This window comes from Oreochromis aureus, linkage group 11 (genome assembly GCF_013358895.1).
Source record: "Oreochromis aureus strain Israel breed Guangdong linkage group 11, ZZ_aureus, whole genome shotgun sequence".
Taxonomy (NCBI): domain Eukaryota; kingdom Metazoa; phylum Chordata; class Actinopteri; order Cichliformes; family Cichlidae; genus Oreochromis; species Oreochromis aureus.
This window is the reverse complement of record NC_052952.1, coordinates 10,149,865-10,162,525: the sequence shown is the minus strand read 5'-3', so window position 1 is coordinate 10,162,525 and position 12,661 is coordinate 10,149,865. Positions and strand designations below refer to the sequence as shown.

Genomic DNA, 12,661 nt, shown 5'->3' with positions numbered 1-12,661 from the left:
AAGTTCAAGACCTTAAAAACTGTTAATTTAAAAAAAAAAGTCATTTATGATGGTTATGAAAGAATCCTGGACACTTTGGTGTAAACCTCCAGCTGTGCTCACGTGACATCAGCCAACCTGCACAAACTGGAGGAGAGCAATAACAGCACAACTTTGAACTGCAAACTAACTTCGTTTAGTCTCAGAAGTAGAAATTTTAACTTTTATTTTGAAGACCAAGTAAAGTACAGTGTTGTGCCATCATTGCTTCATCTGGAAAACAAGAGTGAGCTCTGCAACCTCAACAAAATTTATATAGGGATCTAACGCTTCAGAGGTGCTGCCGGAGGGAGGAGGATATGGTACTAGTACTTTAGCCACAACTAAGATATTAGGGTGCTGCTAGTTTGCTAATTCAAGATCATCTGTTTGCCTTGGCATAAAATGAATGTGAAAAGCTTAAAAACATTGCAACATATTCAGTGTCCTTAAAAGTCGCATGCAGGAACAGCTGACAAATAACACATTAAAAGATTTTTCTAGCTATCTGAAATTGGTTAGTCTTCCTGTTTTTTTTTTTTTTTTTTTTTTTTTTTTTTTTTTCATGTCCAAGCAAGAAAATCATTCAAAATATTATCATTTTTTTGTATTTCACAAATTATTATGAAACTTACAACACAGTTTTGGTTATCTTTGGCATTCAACCTACATCCTCCTGCCGATGATCAAATCACAGCTGTACATTCAGTACAAGAGCACTCCCTTGTGATATTGCTTAATCAGTCTGTCTTCTGATCTAGAAGCTTCCTGTGATGCTCAGTACAACTGATTAGATATCTAGGATTTTATGTAAGTTGGCAGAGGCCTTCAACTTGACAGCTGTGTGTGTGAGAGAATAGTATTTTTGGAAAACTGGCCAAAATTGTTGGAATCATAGATAAATATAATAAATGTAATGACCAACAATGTTTGTTTTTATGAAACACTTTCAGATTTGTGCAGAACTCCAGTCTACGTTACTCATCTTGAGCTCTCTCCATATATCGCTGCACATGTAAAACTTTTCCTCTACTTATTTGTATATTTTACTAAGAAAATAGTTTTTTAGTTGCCACTTCTTGTTTGCCGGTAGAACCACAAAATATACTACGAAATCTGGCTATTATAGTATAGTACACATTAAATCTATGAAGCAAAACATTCAATTGTGATCATTTTGCTGTTTCTTGATAAACACATTCAGATTTCATTAAAATGCTTTGTATGAAAAAGTGTATTTGTGTTCAGGACTATAGTTAAAAATATAACTCTATAACAAACAGACATTATTTGCATGTAAGGTGTGCATATGATCTTATTATAGCAATCAACATCAGGGTTTGGTTTTCTTAATCATGTTTTCCATTTACTGTGTGTACTCCCCGATGGAACTGCAGCAGGGTGGGTTTGTGCATTGGTGGATGTGTGATCCCTACACCAGGGACCAGATAGATAATTGAAAGATTGGCCTAAGGGATTTTCCCCATGTGGTGTTCTTTAGCACTTCCTTCTTTATATCCCCCCCACCCCCCACCCCCGTTCAGAGGAAAATTTCCCCCTGTAAAATTCCATACATAGTTATGAGTCATTGCATTTTGTTAAAGATGTAGCAGTATTTCCCTTTCCTTCTCTTGAATACATGAAATTAGCAGTTGTGCTAGAGTAGTCATAGCTGTTGTACTTTAAAAAAAAAATTTCAGTGAGGAAAACTGCGAAAAATCTGCATACAATATCATGGAAGAACCTCTTGTCTTCTTGGCATGAATAGCTAATATTTAATACCGAAAGTTGTATAATTATGACCTTGATGTCACTTTCTACTAAAAATCTTCTCCCCGCCCACTTTACCTGCTTCTGTCTCATATTTTAAAAAAGATCAAAGCCTTCCAGTGTTCCGTAGAGGTTACTGGAGTATGACTGACTGGCGATGCTGTCCAATCATGTACGATAAATCCTTCCAGAGTTGTGGTGAGTCAAAACCAACTAAATAGGTGCCAGCAGTGAGACCCCTGCAAAAACCGTGCATTAACTAGAAATCCAGCTTAAGATATGCACAGGTTGGTGTGGGGGGTGGAAAATCCTAGAGCTCATTATATCCCACAAATTTTCTTTGCTAACACGTATGGTAAACTTTAAAACACACATTAAGGTTATACCCCACAACATAAGACCTCAGTATTTAGGGATTTCTCAAGTCTTTTCTGGGTCAAATAACTGCAGACTGATGGGATTTTGAGTGTGTATTTCTGTTTGAAAACATTCATTTGTGTATGTTGTAAAGTACTGTGCGTGTGGAATGAAAGCCTCACTTTTCAATGCATTAAAGTGCGCTTTTCAATGTGCAGTCAGACTCTTCATAATGGCCGCTAACCACTGATACCGTTTCAGTTCTGGTCACTTTTAGAGTGCTTGCAAAGACACACAAAACATTTTTTTGTATCCAGAAGCAAAATGGATTGTCTCCAAGTGGGAACAAGGTCCTGGTGCTTGACCTCTGTACATTTTCTTTCTCCATTTGAGAGGAATTTTTAAAGAAACAGAGTTTAACTCCATAAAACTGCCACAGTGTTTGCCCTTGCAGACAGTTTAGCTGGGCTACAGACACACTCTTGTCCCTAAGCCAGAGGTGGCTGGCCAGAACAAACATCTCCTATTCCCTGTTAATGAAATCCTGAATAAAATTCTCCCTGCTCAGCTTGCCCCAAATACCCCCCCACCCCCATGTACACACACACAATTGCACAAGTACAAATAGAGACACCCTCTATCTACAGTTCTGGTACACTTTCACACATAAAACCGTGTACTGAACCCCTATAGCCACACTCCCAGTCAGGGATTATCCTGTGAAAACACTTCTTTTGTTGGAGCCCAGTCAAATTACTTTTTGGACCTCTTGTGCTTTTATCAGAGCTGTCTGTGTGGGTGGAGGAGTGGTGTACATGTTAATGCAGTCCAAATATAGGCTGATGCTGATTGCAGAGAGTTAGTCCAAGTGAATGCCTACTAATGACACTTGAAAGTTTACATTTCCCAGAATTTGTGTGTGTTAGAAATTCTGTGTTGCCTGTATGCCAGTCATTTTCTAAAGATAAAAAGACCAAATCACCAAGTTGTGTTGCCTGCTGGAAAGCTGGGTTGAGGTTTATGAAAAATGAATTTGACATTTACAAATAGCAGGCATTGATATGAAGAACATGGCTAAAGCCCCCAATCCAGTAGGCTTTTGGAAACGATATAATAGCAGTCAGCATATAGTCATCCTTTTGTTTACAGGGGTACCAACTTACTGCCTGGGCAATGGCCAGCTCACTCGGCTGAGCACAGATTGTTAAGCTACATTCAGCTTTTATTCATTCACACTGCAGCATCTCCTCGGAGACTCCCAGCCTTTTTCAAAGTTGTGCTAGAGTCTGCTGTAAGTATGTTTTGGTGTGTGACTTGAAGAGTGTGTGAGCATGCGCATGCACAGGAGTGTGCATTTGTGTGATGTGTTTTCCTGCTTGTGCCTGAGACACAGAGAGATGAGGCGAGTGTGCCAAAGTGAAAGATAAACAGACTAACGATGAAGGAGGAGAAGTAAAGTGTGCGCCTGTGTGCACGTGCACATGCGTAGTGGATGTGTCGAGGATGCAAACTAGCTTTGTAGCCCTCAGTGAAGTGTTGATTTAAGTGGAAGTGGAGGGAGGAGATGGGATAAAAGGCCTGACTAGATTAGGCTGGCACACACTACTGAGGCGTGTTGTACTGCCTGGCCTTTCAGCGCACTCTGAGCGCGTGCATGTGCGCCTGAGAGACGAGTTCTTGTGTGACAATGTTGGAATCGGGTTTGTGCGTGCGACTGTTGGACGCACTTGCTCTGGTGCTGATATCGGTGCTGCTGTACAATAAAGCAGCAGATTAGCCGAGCCACCAGAGCCGCTAGAACAGCACTGAGAACACTAATCATTGTTCTGGCATCTCAGCAATATTCTGTGCTTGTACATTGTGTTTGTTACCACGGAGAAGTGGCATTGTGAAGGCGAGGTATGGAGGTTTTACAGTGTCAGCCACAGTGTGTACCAGATTCTTTATCTCAGTGAAGATGGGAGGTAGATTACAGCTAATGCAGCTGTTTATTTCTTTAAAAGTACTTACAACCTTTCAGTTCCTGCCAGTACTGAGGCCAAATTACTACATATTCAAGCTCCCCTATCCAGGCAGCCCTTAAAAAGTATCCAACCATAATAGTTCTTTGGGTAAGGCTTGCAGAACTGTCTCTCTGAGAGTGGGAGAGTGATGTCTGAGGGTTAAAAATAACTTTTCAAGTGGTTTCAAATGCTTGAGGTGAGGTTATTTTAACTTGAACAGACAACATAGCTGCTTCAAAACGCTGCTTTTTTTAAAGCCGTCTCCCTTTTATGATTCTTTTTCTTTTGAACATTTTTGTTACATTCTGCAGCTGTTTAGGCAAGATTTAAGGGTCGCTTATAGGTGTTATTTGTGCAGTGCAGTTTCAGCTATTGAGACATTAACAAATAGATGCTCACAAAACACTTGAATGAGTACTTGTCTTTGGGTTGTCACATTTTGGCAGCAGCAACTTGAGCATAAATTGGAGATGCTGCTAAATAAGGGTTTATACAAATGTAGTTATTGCTTCTGTTCACAGTAAGTAAACAGTGAACTGTCAGAGGCAAGAAAAGGGGGAAAAATTTGAATTCCACAAGCATGCTGTCATTTGTGCTGAACCATTGGAGGAGACAGAGACATTTGTCTGCTACATGTGGTACAAGAGCAATCTGCATTTTTCATTGATTTAACTTCCTGCATAAATAATTAAGAGCCTGAGAGGCAGTATCTTCATGTACTGTACATTTTCATCTTTATGTGTGCACAATCAATTTGTCTGGCTAAGTAGAAAGTGCATGGTTGATGGGTGCTTTTACAGGGTTAGTATGAACATGCGTCTAATTCTATGGAGCCCATTTTGACTTCATTAAAATGTACTTTGTGCATTTAGGATGTTTGGCATGCAATACATACTGCTGAACATCATTAGGAGAACTCTTATCAGAGCTTGACATTGTTGTTGGACTCATGCTGACTTTGAACTGACCTGTGACTTAGGACTGACTCAGTCTACCAATGCTGAATTTCACAGAACTTTACCAAATTTCCAAAACCATGCTAATATTGAACTTTATGGTGTGTTTTCATTTTAAGTAATAAGTACTGTAACATTATTGACTTTATACAGCAAGAGCAGAGTCATTGTCCTGGTATAGTGCCCACCATAATGTCTGGGACAAACAATTTCTGTAGTTTTGCCATTTTGTACTTTTGCTTTTGTACATTACCACGGCGAAATGTAAATCAATATATGATCAGAGTGCAGACTTTTAGCTTTACTTCAATGGGTTTCTTTTTTTTTTTTTTTTTTTTTGTACAAACTGCTTAAGAATTACAGCCATTTTTCTTCAGTCCCGCATTTTCAGAGGTTCCAAATTAATTGGACAATTGACTGACAAGCAGTTTTACAGCAAGCTGAGGCCCGCTCCCTTGCTGTTTCATGTGAAATGAAGCAGACACAATATCTGAAGTTGAGTCAAAGTAGTGAATTTCTATGTTTATAGCTTTCACTGTTATGTTAAATATGAGACCCAAAGAGATGGCAGTGAAAGTGAGAGAATCTCTAAACCCAAACAAACCTATCACAGAGAAATGGGAGGAGACGGCAGGTGTATCACTGTCAAAGTTGAGATGGCTTTCTGAATGGAAACGGAAAGTATATACAAAATGTTGCAAAACACTGAATATACTCAAGAACTGGAAGGTCAGACTAGATTTGGCCACAAAACATCTAAAACACCTGCAAAGTAATGAAAAAAATCTGTGGAAGGATTAAACAAAGATTAACTTTAAACTGCTTACGATCCAAAGCAGTGCCACATTATCTGGTAAACACGGTGGACATAACATTATGATGTATGGGTATAATGCCTGCCAGTCACTAGTGTTTATTAAAGATGTGATTGCTAATAGAAGTAGCAGGATGAATCTTTAGGGCTATACTCTCTACTCAGATTTAGCCTAATGCCACAAAACTGACTGGACAGTGGGTCATTTACACTGTGAAGCAAGGCAAAGAAATGAGAGGTTCTTCTATGGCCTAGTCATTCACCTGATCTCAGTTCAATAAAGGATGTTTTTCTAGTGTTAAATACAAAACTGAATGCAAAAAGACCAACAAACAAGCAGAAACTGAAGGTGGCTGCAGAAAAGTGGAGCAGCTTGAGAGGAAAAGCAGCATTTATTGGTGTCCATGGATTGCAGGGTTTAGGCAGACATTGGCTGCAAAGGAGTTTCATCCAAGTATTAAAATCTTTACATTTATTTTAGCTTAACTAATTAAATTTGAGCCTTTGAAAGGGGGAACTGCGTATAAAAAAAAATTTAATTCCTAAACAGTCCATCAAAAATTTTGTAAAACCTCTTGAATTAAAGATTACAGTCTGCACTTGAGTCAAACATTCATTGTTTGTACACAACCACAGTGGATTGTAAATCAGAGGCAAAGCTACAAAAATCGTCTTAATCCTAAAGATTATACAGGGCACTGTATATAGAAACAATTACTATTTTAGTTTAGGAACCGTTGTTTTGGTTTTTATTCAAGTTTTTTTTTTTTTTTTTTTTTTCCATAGCAACATTAATAGCACATGAATAACCTTCTACGACCCCCAACTACCATTATGATTAAAATCTAAGGCCTGTGCATGCACACTTGTAGGATTAAATGAGACTGATAGCAAGTAGTTTAATGTAAAAGCTCACACACCTCAGTTACACACAGACACACACAAAGTGTCAGCTGCTAGATTAGATGCAGTGGAGACTCTGCGTACATCAGGAGGAGCTTTCAGTGCACTGCAGATAATACTAACTGTAGCACTCTTACCAATACCAACCCTAGAATTATCCTCTCAGCGGAGGTCTCCGAGTCCTCTCTGTCTCTCTCAAGAAGAAATCAATGATGTGTGGGACACTCAGGCAGTACGGTGGGGGACCCACCTGCATGCAAGGCATACAATAACTCCAGATTAGTCTCTTTTTGGTACAGAATAAGAAGATAATACAGTTGTAAGCTGGTGATATTGTTTTCAGTCTGAAACAAGCAGAATGTTTTTTTTCTTTTTAAAGCTAGTTTAGAGTGCTTCCTATTATTAAAAAAAATAATAATAATAAAAAATCACACTGATGAATTCATGCACTTAGGCCTTTTGTTTTTTAATCTCAATAGGACCAAAGTGGATTAAATACGAAGCATACAGAGGTGAAACTGCTACCAATCCTCTTGCACTGCAGTAAGTTCATCCAAAAGATTATTTTCAAAAAGTCACTGTATTCCACTCATGGATATTTCTTTTTACACGGCACAGTGACTGTGACTGCATAGTAAGGAACAGATCTGCTTATAAGGGTGGGTGGGTTAAGTTAAGACCTTAGGAACATACTGCAGTGATACAGTTGGTGGGTGTCCTGCTATGAATTTTAGGGTCTTCCACAACACATAAGTTGGAATAAGGTCTTTGACTTGCCCAATAGCACATTATTCTTCCTGTACAGTTCTTTTGGTAAAATAACTTGAGTGCTGAAGTTGTCCTTCTGCTTGGCACTCTGTCTAGTGGACAGATGTCCTGACATTTTGATTCAGTTTAAAGATAGAATGATGTTATTATGCTTAGATTTTTTTTTCTTTCTTCAAACAGAATGCATCTCATTTTAAATGAAACAAAATATTGTTCCAACAGCATTCTGGCTTGTCAATGGGAACGTTGGCAAACTGCAGTCAGGCACCAGTATTCTTCATGGAGAGCAGTTGCTTTCTGCGTGAAGTCCCGCCATCCCACCGTATCGTAATAAGTGTGCTCACCCCTCAGACTATTACACACTTTGTGGTCAGCGAGTCCTAGCGAGGACAACAATAGCCCTGAATTTTTTTCATTTGTAATCAATCTGTCTGAGGAATTTGGGAGTTTCAAGCTCAAAGAAGTCTTTCTTGGAAATCTTACAGTGAATTACTTCCTCCAACACATGTTGTGAAAATCAGGTCTTCGTCATCCTGTTTATTGAAAACAAATGAAATCTCTTTACCGGTTCCTTTTTTTCCCTCCTTTTTTTTCTTTTTAAAAGACACTAAAAGACACTAAGACGCTAAAGTGAAAAAGGAGAGTTGTTAGTTAGCCTGGAAGTGTGTGGTAGTTCAAGCGTCCGCAGAGGATTCTGGGTCAAAAAAAAGTTAAAGCAAAACAGCTGAGGAAAAGTGAAGCAAATAATCGGATTAGATTAAGGAGGAGTGCAAAGGCAAAAATAACGAAGTCAGGGAAAGAAAGGGAGGATGTAAAATATGTAGAGCCTTTAAGATAATCTTATATGAAGAGAGTTGTTTGGTTTAAAGATCTACTGTCACTCTGGTATAGGAATCTCATTGTGCATCTCTCTGTATTGTCAGTGCACTAGAGTGGTATATGGTGCTTTTTTTCTTTTCTTCTTCTTTTTTTCCCTCTTCCGAGACATGTCAGGCGGAAAGCTGAAAGACAGTCCTAGAGAGTTCAAAACATACAATCTGGACTTTACAACAGTCAACCAGAGACATAAAGTCTAGCTGAATTACAGATTGAGTGACACACTCAGACAGAAGGAAAATGGGGCTGACAAAAGAGGAGTGGCAAAACAGAGACAAAGCAGTGGAGACAGACTTTTGCTTTTTTCCAAAGTATTGCCACAAGCTGTTGGGCTCAGTCTGCCAACCTAGCACAACTTCCCAGCCATAGATAAGCTTTGTGTGCAAGTGCATGTGTCTGTGAGTGTGTGTACATAATTCATAAGCAAAGCCAAATCATGATCTAGAGATTATCGTGTCCAGTGGCACAAAAGTAGAGCAAAGAGAGGAAACTATAGATGGACTGGTCGATGGACAGAAAAGTGTTAATAAGGGAAAACATTTATAGCAATATATATATATATATATATATATATATGTATATATATATATATATATATATATATATATATATATAACCCCATATATATATATGTATATATATGTATATATATAACCCCATACTTACCTGAATGCAACAGCATGTGTTCACATACACATTCCCAGGCACCCTCTGTTTCTCTATCTCCTTTCAATGGCTCCCTCCCTCTTTTACTTTCAAGGAAGGGTAATCCCTCTTGTAGTTAATGTGCTGTGACATTTCATGGTACAATAGGATTTGGGAGACACTATGTATTCTCATGGTGCCGGGGTCTGGCTGATAACCTTGCTGTCTGGGTGATTTTGGACTCCAGCAACTCTTGGGCTAGTTTTTATCTCACTTTGGAAATCTAATTCTCAAGGTAGAAATGCAATTCACGGTAACACAGACTGTGAGGTGACGCACCAGGGGTTATTGTAAAACCACAGTAACTGCATGCTGTCATGCATCATCTCAAATTCACAAATTCACTGCTAGTAACATCTGATTCTTAGATTTAATGTGGCATCAGCTGCTGTGACAGATTAACGTTTTGCTGAGCAGCAGCGCAGGTGACAGCCAGTGAAATCTTTATGCTTATGGAGTGGTGCATGCTGGATACGTACCGTGTGCTATTGGATCCACTTGCCTTTGAGAAAAGCATTTAATATTTGACAGTGTAAAATATTGTATTCTAGGTTGTTTCCTGGAATATTAGGGATGAGATGAAATGGTGGAGAATTTCCATGTTTTGCTGTCAGCTGTCACTGTCACCTGAAGAGGCATGTGAGATACAGCTCAACTTAGAGGAAAATCAAGTGAGTAGTCCATGGTGAGCTGGCATTGGTCTTTGGTGTAACTTACTTGAAGCGAGTTGTGTTAAATGACATCATGTCTTAGACCACATCTGTAAAGTCAACCACATTTAAATCTTTGCTCTGTGAGGGTTTTGGGCTTCTTTATATGGACAGTAAAGAAAAGTGCCAACTGCAAACAGTAAAAGAAGAACAATTAGAGAGCAGGACAGGACAAAAGTCTCCAGTTTCCTGTGCTTTTTAGCTGAATGTCTAAATTTTAAGGAAGAATCTTGGCGTATGCGATTTGACATGATACAGGCAGCAGGGTTTCCCCTTTGGATGAGCTCACGGCCAAAGTTCTTATCATGCCTGCAGAGCTGATGTGTGATGGTTGGATATAAGGACTTTTCCCATTTTTCCCATGGCCCTTCAGACCGGGATATACTGCCAGAGTCCCTAGGCAAAGGCAGTGTTGGAAGGGATGATGTTAAATGCTTTGCATGACATTTCACTTTTTTCTTCTTTGTTTGGAGGAAGTTTAAGTGCATAAATAAATAAATAACTCATAAATAACAGCATTAGCATCTTATTTTCCCTCAGTTATACCTTCTCAGAGTTTAAACAAAACAGCTTTAAACAACCTTTGATTTGGTTATGACATGATAATAATGATAATAATAATAATAATAATAATTGTTTATATTATCACTTAGTTATTTAAACTGTAGTGAAGCCTCCAGTCTGAAAAGGCTAATTCGATTCACAGGTTGTCATTTTGATCTGCACTAAGTCGAGCCTTAAATCGTCAAATGAATGACTTTAATCCAAGTCATGCAGAAAGGCTCCTACATTGTACAGAACATCTTCTGCCTAAGCTAAATGCAGATTACAGCTGAAGTGAACTGAGTGTTTATCTAGCTAACAGCCATACCAAGGGACTAACGTCTTGTCGCTTTGATTTGCCGTAAGATTTCTTTTGAGAGCGTGACAGCGAGCGTGAGACAGTGAGAAGTGTCACGCCCAGATTTATGAGACGGGCTTGGCAGGCCTGATATTGCTGTTTTGGCTGACTGTGTTATACCTGGAGGGAACTCGCTGCTGCCGCCGCTACACTGTAGCCAATTTAGCTGGAGCACAGCTGCTAAGAGGCTCCCCGAGGTGTGTGTGTATGTGTGTGTGTTTCAGGATTAGCCACGGCACCAATTAAAGCCTCACACTGGTTTTTAAAGGATAAATTATTAACAGCAGAAGTGACCCCTCTGGTGGCCTTTCTTTCCTCCTTTGCTATTCTCATGTCTTTTTTCCTCCTCCTTTTCTCTCCAGTGTTCATACACTTTTATCAGACTTGCTTCCCTTTCGTTTTCTTGTGTTTGCCTTTCCTTGCTCCTGTTCTTATTTGCTACATTTCAGTCCTTAAAACTTAAAGTCTTTGTGCAACCTACAAAAGATTGTGGCAGGCTTTTTTTTTTTTTGGTCTTGAAATTGAGTGTCCTTAGAGCTGCAATTTTACATCATATGTGTATTTCGTGTTGTATTTTTTTCCCCCTTACTGAGTCTTTAGGTAGATTGATGCCTTCGGGATACAGTTGGGTAAGATTGTTGCTCTATGCAGCTCTGTTGCATTCTCCTTTTCTCCCTGTGTTCGATAGCAAAAGCATGTTAGTCAGTAATGGATACTTTTAACCTTTTCCAGGTAATTTGATCAGGCCTTTAAATCAATCCAAACACTGTGTCGGGTTATTATTTAATGTGAATACACTGACTGCTATTTCTGTTGAGCTTCTGTTTTTTTAAATAAATGGACGAACCCTGTCTTTCTGTTGTGAATGCTTCAGTCCTGGATTCTGAATTGCAGACGTGAGATGCTGTGCACCATCTCTCACAATAACAAAAGACATGAGACTTGAAATGCTTCACAAGCATAAATGTATTAAACACCACTTCATGTTGCCGTTCAGTATTCCAGCTAATGGAATTTCCTGTGGAAAATTCTGCGACATCCCCTCGTCATAGTTGCTCATCATTATCCAGATGTGTTTTGATTTGGCAGTTGACTCTAAAATGTGATTTTCATTTCAACATTAAAGTGCATTTTTGAATTAGAGTCCCTGGTGTAAAATTATTAAGCTTAACTCACTCCATGTACATCAGAGTTTTGCTCTGCCTCTATATACTCGGCACTCAGGTCATCATTTGATCTCACTGAGGGCAGATTTCACTAAATATGTTCATCTGATCTCACAGAGGGCAGATTTCACTAAATATGTTCCCGTTTCTCACACTCTGATTTCTTCATCCTTCTATCCCACCAATTTTCCCATTCCTCCCACCTCTCTGTCTTCTCTCATTCCCTGAATATTTGCCCCTCTCAGATTTGATCAAGGAATTTAATTAGAGCGAGGGACATAGTGGAGGAAGGAAGGAAGCGGCTAATAAATGGTCGGTGACCCAGAGAGAACAAAAGGTAAAGATAAGTGTATTTAAATCAGACCTGGGGAATCTGAAGTGGAGGAGCTTATTGAACCTTGTTATGTCAATAGCCAATACTGCATAGATTTAGTGGTGCGTTGATGCTGCATCACTGCTCCTACAGGTAAATCCTGCAGCACCCTTGAAGATTTACATTCACCAACCACTTTAGTTGTCACAGGAGGCTAGTGCTGGAGCCCTATTTACTTCAGAACTGCCTTAATTCTTTATGGCAGAATCAACAAGGTGCTGGGAAATTCCTGAGATTTTCATGCATATTGAGCAGCTGTAGCACTTTTAATTCAAGGTTTGACATGTTGTGCATTCAGAGATGTTGTGTTTTTTGGTAAACTAGAGAAGGGTGGGTGGGAG

General features: G+C 39.2%; 1 protein-coding gene across 7 annotated transcripts in view; it reads left to right on the top strand.

Annotated features, from left to right (window-relative positions):
- LOC116322626 (RNA-binding motif, single-stranded-interacting protein 3) overlaps nucleotides 1-12,661 on the top strand; it is a 163,549-nt gene that overhangs the window by 51,914 nt on the left and 98,974 nt on the right. The window lies entirely within an intron of this gene.